At 46.8% G+C, this 10,436-nt stretch overlaps 1 protein-coding gene across 1 annotated transcript in view; it reads right to left on the bottom strand.

Moving 5' to 3' along the window:
* Positions 1 to 1,966: 1,966 nt before the first annotated feature.
* LOC149340766 (uncharacterized) overlaps positions 1,967 to 10,436 on the bottom strand; it is a 153,618-nt gene continuing 145,148 nt past the window's right edge. Inside the window, exon 3 of the mRNA XM_089549616.1 lies at positions 1,967 to 4,239. The gene's annotated coding sequence lies outside the window, so the exon portion shown is untranslated. The remainder of the gene's footprint in view (positions 4,240 to 10,436) is intronic.

The raw sequence follows: 10,436 nt of genomic DNA, 5'->3' as shown, positions 1-10,436 counted from the left end.
AACGAAACGTCGGCCGAACTGTCAAAAAATAAAAATCGAAAGTCCAACCCTTGGAAATAACGGCGCAGCTTGTTGCGGCGTTTGCATCCGTTTCGGGTGGAGCGGCGAGAATGTTGTGGACTCGGCGCTAGGTGGCGCCTGCCATGGAAGAAGAACAAATAAAGATTCCCTTCGGCAAAGCGATGCGAGACGTGAACGTAACACTTATAATGGGCTCACTCAGAGGCCCTATAGGCGGAGACGCGTCACACCCGGGGCTCACGGTGTAAATGACCTGCCTCGGGTCTCCATCTCCTCACTTAAGAGCTCGGGCTTTGCGCGGGAAATAACGTTTGGGAGGTGTGGCGGGCTTTTCAGCAGCATTTCTGAGTCTCACCCAAATTATGCGCCTTGCCCGGGGGGGAACGGCTTCAGTCGTCCGGAAATGAAGGGCTCAGACTCGTGTGGGCGGCCATCGCGAGGCAGGACAGACAAGCTGCTGGTGTGAAAAGGAAACCTCTCCTAGCAGCGGCCACAGCCCGCCTGGCTTCTCGGTGGCCTGACCCACGGGAGCAAGGCCGGGAACGACCTAGATTTGCTCGGGCAGCAACTTGCTGCTGTGTGTTGCGCGCAGAAAGTGCCAGCACGTGGAGGCTGACGAGTCTTTTTCGGGCCAAGAAGGCATCCGACGTGGGAAGAGTTATTCGGGGTTGGCAAAGATTGCTTAGGAAGCAGTGGGAAAACGGTGATGGTGCGTAGGCGGCAGCAGCTTGATTCCTCAGCAGAGCTATACAGTTAGGTGTCTGCAGTGTTGTGAGGGTAGTGGGTGAAATTTAGATGTTTCTAGCTATACGATGTCTTTTTTGCACAACAGTAGAGGTGGATGTTGTGGTGCGGGGAGTGTGCTACGCATCTCACCCCTGTCTATTTCTGCCAGAGCGGGACATTTTTTACTGAAAAACAACACTGACAGCAACCCCCGCCTGTTTCTTGTTTTTCTTTTTTTTTCTGAGTGGAAACTTAAAATGTTCGTCGTGCATATTGTATACCTCGCCCCCTTAAATTTGCTCATAAATCCGACGCTGGGCAACATGAATTATTTGTGGCTCAAGTTGCCCGAATGTTCAGTCAATTTCGTGAAAGGGTCGAGGATAATGATAGGCTACAGTCTGCTTTTTGTTTTTCGTTGCACCGTCATATCACTGGGGGCAAAGATAACTGTAGAGTAACGGCACTCGCTTACTTTTACAATGTGTGCCGTTTCACCGGAAGTGGAGTGCAGACGTCACTACAACCCTAAGGTTATACTTCCTGTGCAAGCGCCTGTGAATGTAGAGTGTGCATTTGTTCGCGCTAGTGCCTGCCCGCCATGGTTCCTCGTCTTCTCACTTTTAGTTTCTTAGTTCCCTTATAAAAACGGTCTACAGACAGTCTATAGACTTCGTATTGACTCTATCGCCTTCCCCCCTTCCTATAGATATTTATTTTTGTCTATTAAAAGTCTATAGACTGTATTTAGACAAAAGTCTACTAAAAGTGTATGGCCATAAGTCCACAGATTGTCTATAGACTGTCTACAGCATTTGTATTGCCTGTAGACTGTTCTCGAGGATTTGTCTATGGAGAGTCTATAGACTTTGTAGACAGAAGTCTATGGGCAGTCTGTAGACTACCTAAAGAAATTTTTGTAAGGGTTCTGTCGTTCAGTTGTTCTACAGTACGGTGTCAGACGATATTCCCTTTCGTGGTCAGCTTCTCTGACTCCTCACTATGCCAAGGTTCATTAAAGTTTTTCTCTTCCAAAATACAGTCGTTTTTCCAGTGCTTTAGTTTTGTGTTTCACAATGACAATGTTTCCTTGGACAAGGCTCCGGCCGCTGAGATATTCACGCCTCCGCAGGTGCACTGGAAAAAAGATAAATAAAGGACAACTCACCGCCAGACTATTCCGGATTTGCTTCAAAGTGACGTCGGAACACACACTGTGTTTTGCAGGGCATAACGTCTTTATTTTTCTGAAACAAAACACATCTCGCGTACTAGAAGAAGAAAAAGAGAGATCAATTCTGCATGTTGTATAATCCAGCAGACAATTTTTCTGCTGGATTACCACAGTGGCCTCGTTCAATAATCGGTCGAACCTCACGGACATATATATATATATATATGCGCACAGTGTACACCGGGCTCCCTTACGGAGGTGCCTCGGCCTTCCCTTCCTGGTATTTCCGCGGCGTCCGAACCGTGTCCTCTGCGCGACCGAAGAAATAGCTGCGCGATTTCCATCTATAAGAGACACGAGGTGCGAGAGGGCACAATACGCGACCCTGCCATGCCTCTGGCAGCGCGCATGAAAACACGGGGAGTGTGATACAAACGACACATCCGGCGTACTAGACGAGGACAGCAGCATTTTGCATGCTACACTACTTGCGGGGGAGTTATCCAGCTGCGTGCCTAGCTCTTCAATACCCCGCTGCCTCTTGGCCGAAGCGTATTCGTTTCGTTCGTTCTTTATCGATGAAGGGACAGAAAGGAGCACTAATCAGTCACGAATACGTGGCCAATATATCCGTTCACTCTCGCGATTCTCTGTAACACGCATTTTTAGCAAGAAAAACACGAGGAAATGTTTTTCTCAAACAGCCTTTTTTTATTATTGCGACTCCACAAACAAAACTTAAGGGTCTCAAACTTTCGAAATTTAGAGTCAACACGAGGACTGTTGAGAGTAATTTTGTTGGAACTTGCATCTAACACGTTGTTGACACGCTAATGAGACGCGGACTGCGGTACCGTTCTCGCTCCGATAACTGCCCGTTTGGGCGCTTGCTTATGTGGGGGTGTTCGGCACCATCGGGTCCGTCGACGGGGTGTTGAGCTCTTAAGCACGTAGCGCAACAAGCAGAAGAAGAGCAAAGAAGCAGACGACAGCGACGGAGGAGAAAGGCAGAGGGGGGGGGGGGGGGGGTGAAAGGGAGGCGCACATTATTGCGTTTATGTACTACATCGGGTACTCTGCGTGAGCAAACTAGCACTGGCTCGCGAACAATCCTGGACAGTCTTAAAGCTTGATGCAAAGAAGGAGCGAAAAAACAGGAAAAAAAGGTTTAGAAGGAGGGGCTGAAGGGGGAGGAGGGTCTCGCTTGTTATCGCGTGAGAACTTTATCTTTTGTTTCTTCATATCAAAGAACCCCGAGGCGGAGGCACCCAGCCGGAATTTGACAACGCTGGCAGTGAAACGGGAAAAAAAGAGAAAAAAAAATAAAGAGCGAAATTGCGGTGTTTCGAAGAGCTCGCAACTAGCCTTGCGCGACCCTCGTTTCTTTGGACTGGGATGACCATAGTGGCGTGATCAGCACACGCTCATCAAATCGACTTCTAATTCAGTACTGCCATTGCTTCGGGGTGCCAATCAAATGTGGAATTCGCGAAGTTATTGTTTCAGTTTTTCTTTCCTCCTCGTATTCTTTTTCTTTGTTGACAGCTGCCGGCGCAACGAAGTGCTTCCATTATAAAAATTAGATGAGTGAGAACTCAGGAAAGCACGCTTTGAAACGCAATCACTCGGTGTGTTGGGTTCCGGCCTGTCGCGCCTAAATACCGAACGGAGAGTATTCAAAGGCGCGTTAGACGAACGCTATACTGAGCAGTGGCCTGAAAAGCGACGACGAGGGGGCAGACTCGGGTTTAACAACAATAGGGCTCCAGAAAAAGTAGTTCTGGGCTAACCATGCCTTAACCACGAACCATATCTTGCTTTCTTTTTTGCGCAACAACAACATGACACGCACGGCTTAGGATTGGAAGGTAGAGAGAGAGAGTGAGAAAGGAGGTTTCTTTCGACGCATGTTGAGAACACTGATTGATTGTTGACGCCTATAACACGACAGCGAATGCCGGGCCACCCGAGAGTTCTGTTGATAAGAACGTTATAAGCTAATGTGGGTACCGACGGCCCAGACGTAAACCCGAGGAAAAAAAAACGACTGCGCACTATGCGAGGCTCTGCGGAAAGCTGTACACAAGTCAGAAGAGTTTTTCTGCACCGTTAGGTCGAATACAGTGTATTTGATAACTCGTTACAAGGTAGCAACAAAAACACGCGTCCTTTTTTTTTCTCTCTTTCTGTGCTTCGACACGCACGAAAACACAGAAAAGAAGGTCTGGAATGTGTTGGGACATATTTTTTTCTCCGCTGTCCATCGGTGTCGAGACGAAATCAGTGGACTCTGCAATCTTCTGTGCGGTTCCGGGTACCTGCGGCAGAACAAAACGGACAAATCTGTTACAAATGCACGTTGCTAGAGTGTCAGGTTTAAAAGCACGATATTACGCGCTGCTCAGCAAATTCGTAGATGTGACATGGGCGACACTGTCGCGAAACTGAATCTGTGGCGCGCATGTTAGATCAGCGTCTCATGTCAATCATCCGCTTTCCAATGGGTGACTCGGCGTGTTCGCCTCGTTCACCGGTCATTGCATCGGACGGCCGCATTGAGCCTGTTTCACATGCAAGCAAAAGCCCAAACGACTCCCTCCGCCGCGGCGCAAAAAACCTGTTTAGAGTCGCCGCGGCAGCTCGAGCGTCCAGAGTGACGAGGTTCCAACAAGTTGAAAATCTTTCGCTGGGACGCGCCGCTCAAACCCTCGATCCGCTCAGTCGCTTGCATATGAACCATCTTTTACACGCCACTGAATCTGCGGCCCGCATGACATTTCTTATAGCCTACGCGACGCGGCGCAGTCCAGAGGCTGCATGTCAGATCACCAGCTTTCAAATGGGAGCGGATCGGACGCCTTGTTCTTCGGTTATCCACGATGTGGCGCTGTCCAGTTGGAGGATCTTAGGAGTTCCCTGTAACAACACCCGGGCTGCGGTGCCACACCACGCTTCCAGCAGCCCATGCGACACGGCGCAGTCCGATAGCACACCACGTGACTAGCCTAAGCTGGGTTAAGAAGAAAAGCTAGTGCGCTTCGAAGGGCAGGAGAGAGGGGCAGAAAAGGGCTTGATTCGCCGTTTTCGAGTGATATGTCAGCCAACTGTGACACCGGAGGCGATGGTTAGGCGCAAGAGACGACGAAAAGAACGACACGATGAAGACAGCATCAGAGAGACGGGGACGCTGCTGCGAACGTTTGTAAAATACACAGTGACGCTTTATTTAACAACCATTTGGTGCTTGTTACATAGGGCTGAGATACCAAGGCCGTTATATTATTGTTATTATTACATTATTAAATTATACTATATACATGATGAAGTTAGCGCCAAAAACGAGGACTAAAGTAGGAGAGAAGACACAACACGAGCGCTTGTGTTGTTTCTTCTCTCCTACTTGAGTCCTCGTTTTTGGCGCTAACTTCATCATGAATAAGATTCAACTCGCCCAACTTTCCACCTTACTATACTATATACGTTATACATAATTCTTTATACATTATAAATTATACCGAGATACCAAGACCGAGGTAATATAACAAGTTTAAAGAAATTGTGTTTCATTTTTGTGCATTCTTCTCATGGTCACCGATTCCAGCGACATCAATTCTCTGTCATCAGGGGAATTTGGGGTTTAACGCAATCGAAGGAGAATCACTATATTCTGTAGAGTAGTCACGGTAGCAGTCGTTGAGGTGGTAGACCTGCCACCGTTAGACCTGCGTTCCCGTGCACGTCACTGCCATCACCATCGCCACCACCCCCATCATCAGCACCAACACCAGCGCCATAATCATCCCTACAATCGCCAAAGGCTGGCCCTTTGGTCTCTCAATAGGAAAAAGTGCCTACAAGAGTGAGGAATACAACATAAGAAAAGGAGGGAAACAGTAAGAACACATTTATTGTCGACTCTGTTGTTATTCTTCCTGCGGTCGACGGGAAAGGCATATGGGGTAGAAGAGAAGGGGTAAAGGAAAGGGTCAAGGGCTTCCCCGCTTTCGTGTTAGGGTCTGGCTGCAGCTGCAGAAAGGCATGGTCACTGATTTTATTAATATCTCTACAACAGGTGCAGGTCAAGTTTTCGGAGAAGCTGTTTAAAGAGGTTTGTAGTTGTTCCGCCAGAATAGCAGCAAAAAAAAAAAAAATCGACGGGGGACACTTAAGCTCCGCCTTAAGGATATGACGTGATAGAATAATTGGTCAAATGCCATATATGCAGTGGGTCATTCTCTACTTTACGTTCATAGATCTCTGGGAGTCCTTCGACGGAGAAAGAAGGTTCGAACGGAGAGGTTGGAATGACAAGCTCGATGGAGGCCTGTGTGCACATTTAACTACAAAGCGCCGGTATTGAGCGACAAAGGTTCTTCAGAAAAAAAGGCAATACTCGTGTAAACTCCTGTGACGAATATTGAAATGAGTGAACCATAAGGCTCACGTTAAATGAGTAAGGTTAGAGCAAGAGAACCGCTTGAGATTTTAGTTTCGTAGTAAGCACTGTGAACATAACCTGGGCATAGTCTCATTGGGTTCGACTACGCCACCAGTGAAACTCGGACTGCCGAACGAAGGTACGCTCTACCAGCTTGGTTATTGTCGTAACAAAAGCGGTCCCTCGAGTGACAGGTTTTCTTGTTTTAAAACTACCACGCGAAGTATTTTTATTATATTTGGCTTTAAAAAATTCTACGATATCATATATTCATTATAGCAAAGAAACTTGTGTCAATTTTTTTTTGCCGATATCATCGCTAAAATGTGAGTTAGCTTCACTTTTCGCTGCCACAGTGATCATATAGAACTCGATGTGTGATTGATTTATTTCTGCGTTGGTTTATTAACCATTTAATCCATTTCCTTCAGACCTGAGAGTGGCAGGCAATCAGACCTGAGAGTGGCATGCAATGCCGTCATTTTTTCTGTTTATACAGGCCCAGATACGGCCTCACCTCAGGAGCTACAGGTGCTAGGCTACGTGACATGGAGAAAGACATAGGAGTGGGAGCTTGATCAATATGCTTCGAAAAATAAGAATATAACTACTGCACTCACGAAACCGCTCCCACTTCCTAGCAGTAGTCTACTCTACCAGAGCATGAATATATGCATATTTTTCATAAGCTTCTATCTGAACGTTTTGGTTGTCTTCGCTCCTTTCTAATATAGAATTCATCGAATCTACTTTTTAAATGATGTCCTCCCGGCGACTCTGTATATAGGTCGATGCACAGCCGGGCATGCAAATGGAATGCATTAAGGGCATGACTGGGCGGTGTCTGATGAACTGGTTTCTAGGTGACATTCTGGCGTTGAACCGGACGAAGAAATTCTTCTTTTGCTTGTACCTCTGTTTTCAGGGCACTGAGGTGAAAATGAAGTATTAGAATATGCAAATTATTTGTGGTTTTTGTGTGCGTGTGTGTCTGTTTTGCCTTGTTTTCTGGACGTCGTGAACCACTGTGCCTGCGCAACGTAGGGAAGAAAGTGACAAAAGCTCGCGCTTTCGCTTCAATAAAATGCCCAGGCACATCCGAATTCTTATCGATATTGACTAGATGCCTAGATGTTGCAAGACTGTAGCGTGCTAGCTGCTGTCGAAAACCTGTTCTCCTCAGGCCACATGAATTTATTCATCTTAAAAGCGAGGAATGTACACCCTTAGCTGTACAGAGACTTTGGCATATGAAAGCCTAATGGGAGGCATGGAGGGGGGTGGGGGGGGGGATGAGAAGAGTTTTGTTGGTGGACGTGTAGTGCTGATAAATGTTTCAAGGAAGTTTCAAACAAGCTGTTTCAGACAAGTTTGAAGCGACATGAATTCACCCGAGAAAGCATGACAGCAGCACTGAGCACATAGAGTGCCTGTTTACCAGTCAGAGAGTAAATGTATACTTAGTGCCACTCATAAGTGTGGCGAAACAAGTGAACGGTGGAAACAAAACTTATCTCCATGATTATCCAAACTGTCCTTCTACTGTAGCTTGAATCCAAAGGTCTGCCTGTTGCGAGGAAAGCGTTGACATGTGAAGGAACCCCAAAACTAAAATTATGTGACCAAAATCTGTAGGTGAGTGAAAAGTTGAAAGCTGAAGACAGCTGAAAAAATGCCGCTTTGGAAAAAGTATCATTGTTTCCTGAGGTTACTGTAAAAATGACCCAGAACAAAATGATATTAGTAAATAGTTGAAAATATCAGTGTTTCCCTCATTATACATTGAACCAGGGCAGCAATTTCTCTCGTTGGTCATTCTTCTTGAGACAGACAGCACGAAGGAAGAGGACACTAGGGAGACGACAAAAAAGCTGAGCGATGTCTTCCAGTACCTTTATTTCGAAAGGCGCACCCAGTATTAAACAAAAACGACAATTGAACTGGCATGCACGGATACCAAGAAAATAAGATATGACATTGTTATTGGCATGTATATTGAAGCTGTTATACTCCTCTTGCAGTCAGCTACGTGGAGAGTGCGCTGACATAGGAATCATCAGCGCAGCCTATTTTCTTGTTCTGTATAAATTCCTGCGATGACCGATTACTATGCTAGTTCAGTCCGGTACACTCGCCTTGGAAAATGCACATCCACATGCGATGCATTCTGCTGACAGTCATCCTTCGCGTCTTCGTGGGAAGTTATTACTGCGTTGCAGCAGAGAATGGTTTATACGACAATTTTCTGTTGATTTTTTTCAGTGACAAAGCCCAGTCGGCGGATATGCATTCCAGGGCCACCTTCCAATGATTAGTTCTTGAAAGGGGACCCTGAAATTACTGTAAATACTCAATAGAGGCAGAAAAAACATTGCGCGCAGCTCATGCGTATGTAATTGCAGCTTCCGTTTTGTTGACTGACTTGTTAACTGTGGTGGCTACATCTTAAGTGTTGTGACTGCCGAGACAACAACTTCGATCGTTCCCATCTCTAAAGTGTGCTGACAACTTCGTACGAGCTATCACTGCGGAGACATTCACTTCGACCGTGACCTTGTTATATGTGATGACATCTTCTCAAGTGCGACAACTACTGAAACGCCAACTTCAATCGTGACCCCTCTTTCACGTTCTGCCGCCGTGGTGGCTCAGTGGTTATGGAGTTCGGCCGTGGCTGTCGCATTTCGATGGAGGCGAAATGCTAGAGGCCCGTGTACTGTGCGATGTCAGTGCACGTTAAAGAACACAGGTGGTTGAAATTTTTGGAGCACTTCCCTAAGGCGTCCCTCATAGCCTGGCTCGCTTTGGGACGTTAAACCCCCCTTAACCATAAACCAGTCTTGCATGTTCTGGCTGATTAGTGGGTGGAATGACTGGGCAGAGTACATAGATCGTGATTAGTTCCTCCATATACAGACCACGCACGCCATCGCATCAGTCGGGATGAGCTCACGAGTGTACCGACTAAGGAGGTGGTCACTTCGATCACGACAGGAACTATTACATGTCTAGCTTAATTTCTCTTGTTTTCGCAGCCTACGAGTGTTCTTGCTAAGGTTGTAGCAGTACTTAGTAATGTGAAAGAAAAGGCAACAGCTTGTGTTAAGCTTGAAAAATGCAGCTGGAAGATAGCGATGGTATCGTAGATATCTTGCAGGCAAACGCCAGGAATGTCGGGGTCCATAAATACGAAAAATAACGTACTTAGCCAAATATTTTGCCCCTTTCTTTTGGTATGCCAGGAAAATGAAACTATTAAAAGCATAGCCAATTGCTTTAATTACGGGGAGCCAGCACTCAACTAAGAAATGAAGCGAATGAAAGCAGGATGAAGATTGCAGCAACAAAATAGATAGAGAGTAGAACATCTATGTTGAGGGTGCGAATGTGGGTATAAGAATTGCAGAAAAGAATAGAAGGAGCACGTTGAAAGAAGACGCGATGAAACAGTCGCGAAGCCCCAGAAAGACACATGAAACTTGATTCCGGGCAAATTCGTAAGGCTAGTTTGGACCGCGGTTAATGAGACGAAACGGGTTCGCACGCAGACTCTGCCCGCATTTCACGCCTCGCTAAACTGCAGGCCAGTGGAGCTCGCATAGGCCGGGTGGCGAGTCTTGGCGATGGGGACATCGGGAGCAGTGACCGCACGAATCATCTCCGTCACAACTTTGTGCAGCACTGCTTCTTTTTCCCTGCTCCACTGAAACTCGGTCTGAGGTCGCGTTTGCTCCAGCTAGGGCAAGACGAGATATACATGTCTCTTTCTGGGACGAGAGAGCATAGCGATTGTAATAAGGGAGTAATTACTCATTGACATCCGCCCGAGCGCAGCCATACGGCTACAAAGGAAAGCTATACAGCTTTCTCAGAAACTTCGTAGTTAAAGAAAAATTCGTCCTGGTCCGGGGATCGAACCCGGTACCACCGCTTCACCGGAGCAGTCGCTCTACCAATTGAGCTAACCGGGACGGCAAGCTTATGGTAGGGCGAGAGCGAATTGATCAATAACTCGAAGTGGGAACAGTGTTGGTCAAATGTTTAGGGGAATCCCCCAAGGTGGAGTAGATCAATGAG

This window comes from Amblyomma mixtum, chromosome 6, assembly GCF_055824585.1.
Source record: "Amblyomma mixtum isolate Tamu chromosome 6, ASM5582458v1, whole genome shotgun sequence".
Taxonomy (NCBI): Eukaryota; Metazoa; Arthropoda; class Arachnida; order Ixodida; family Ixodidae; genus Amblyomma; species Amblyomma mixtum.
Note: the sequence above shows the minus strand (reverse complement) of the source record. Positions and strands in the feature narration are given on the sequence as shown.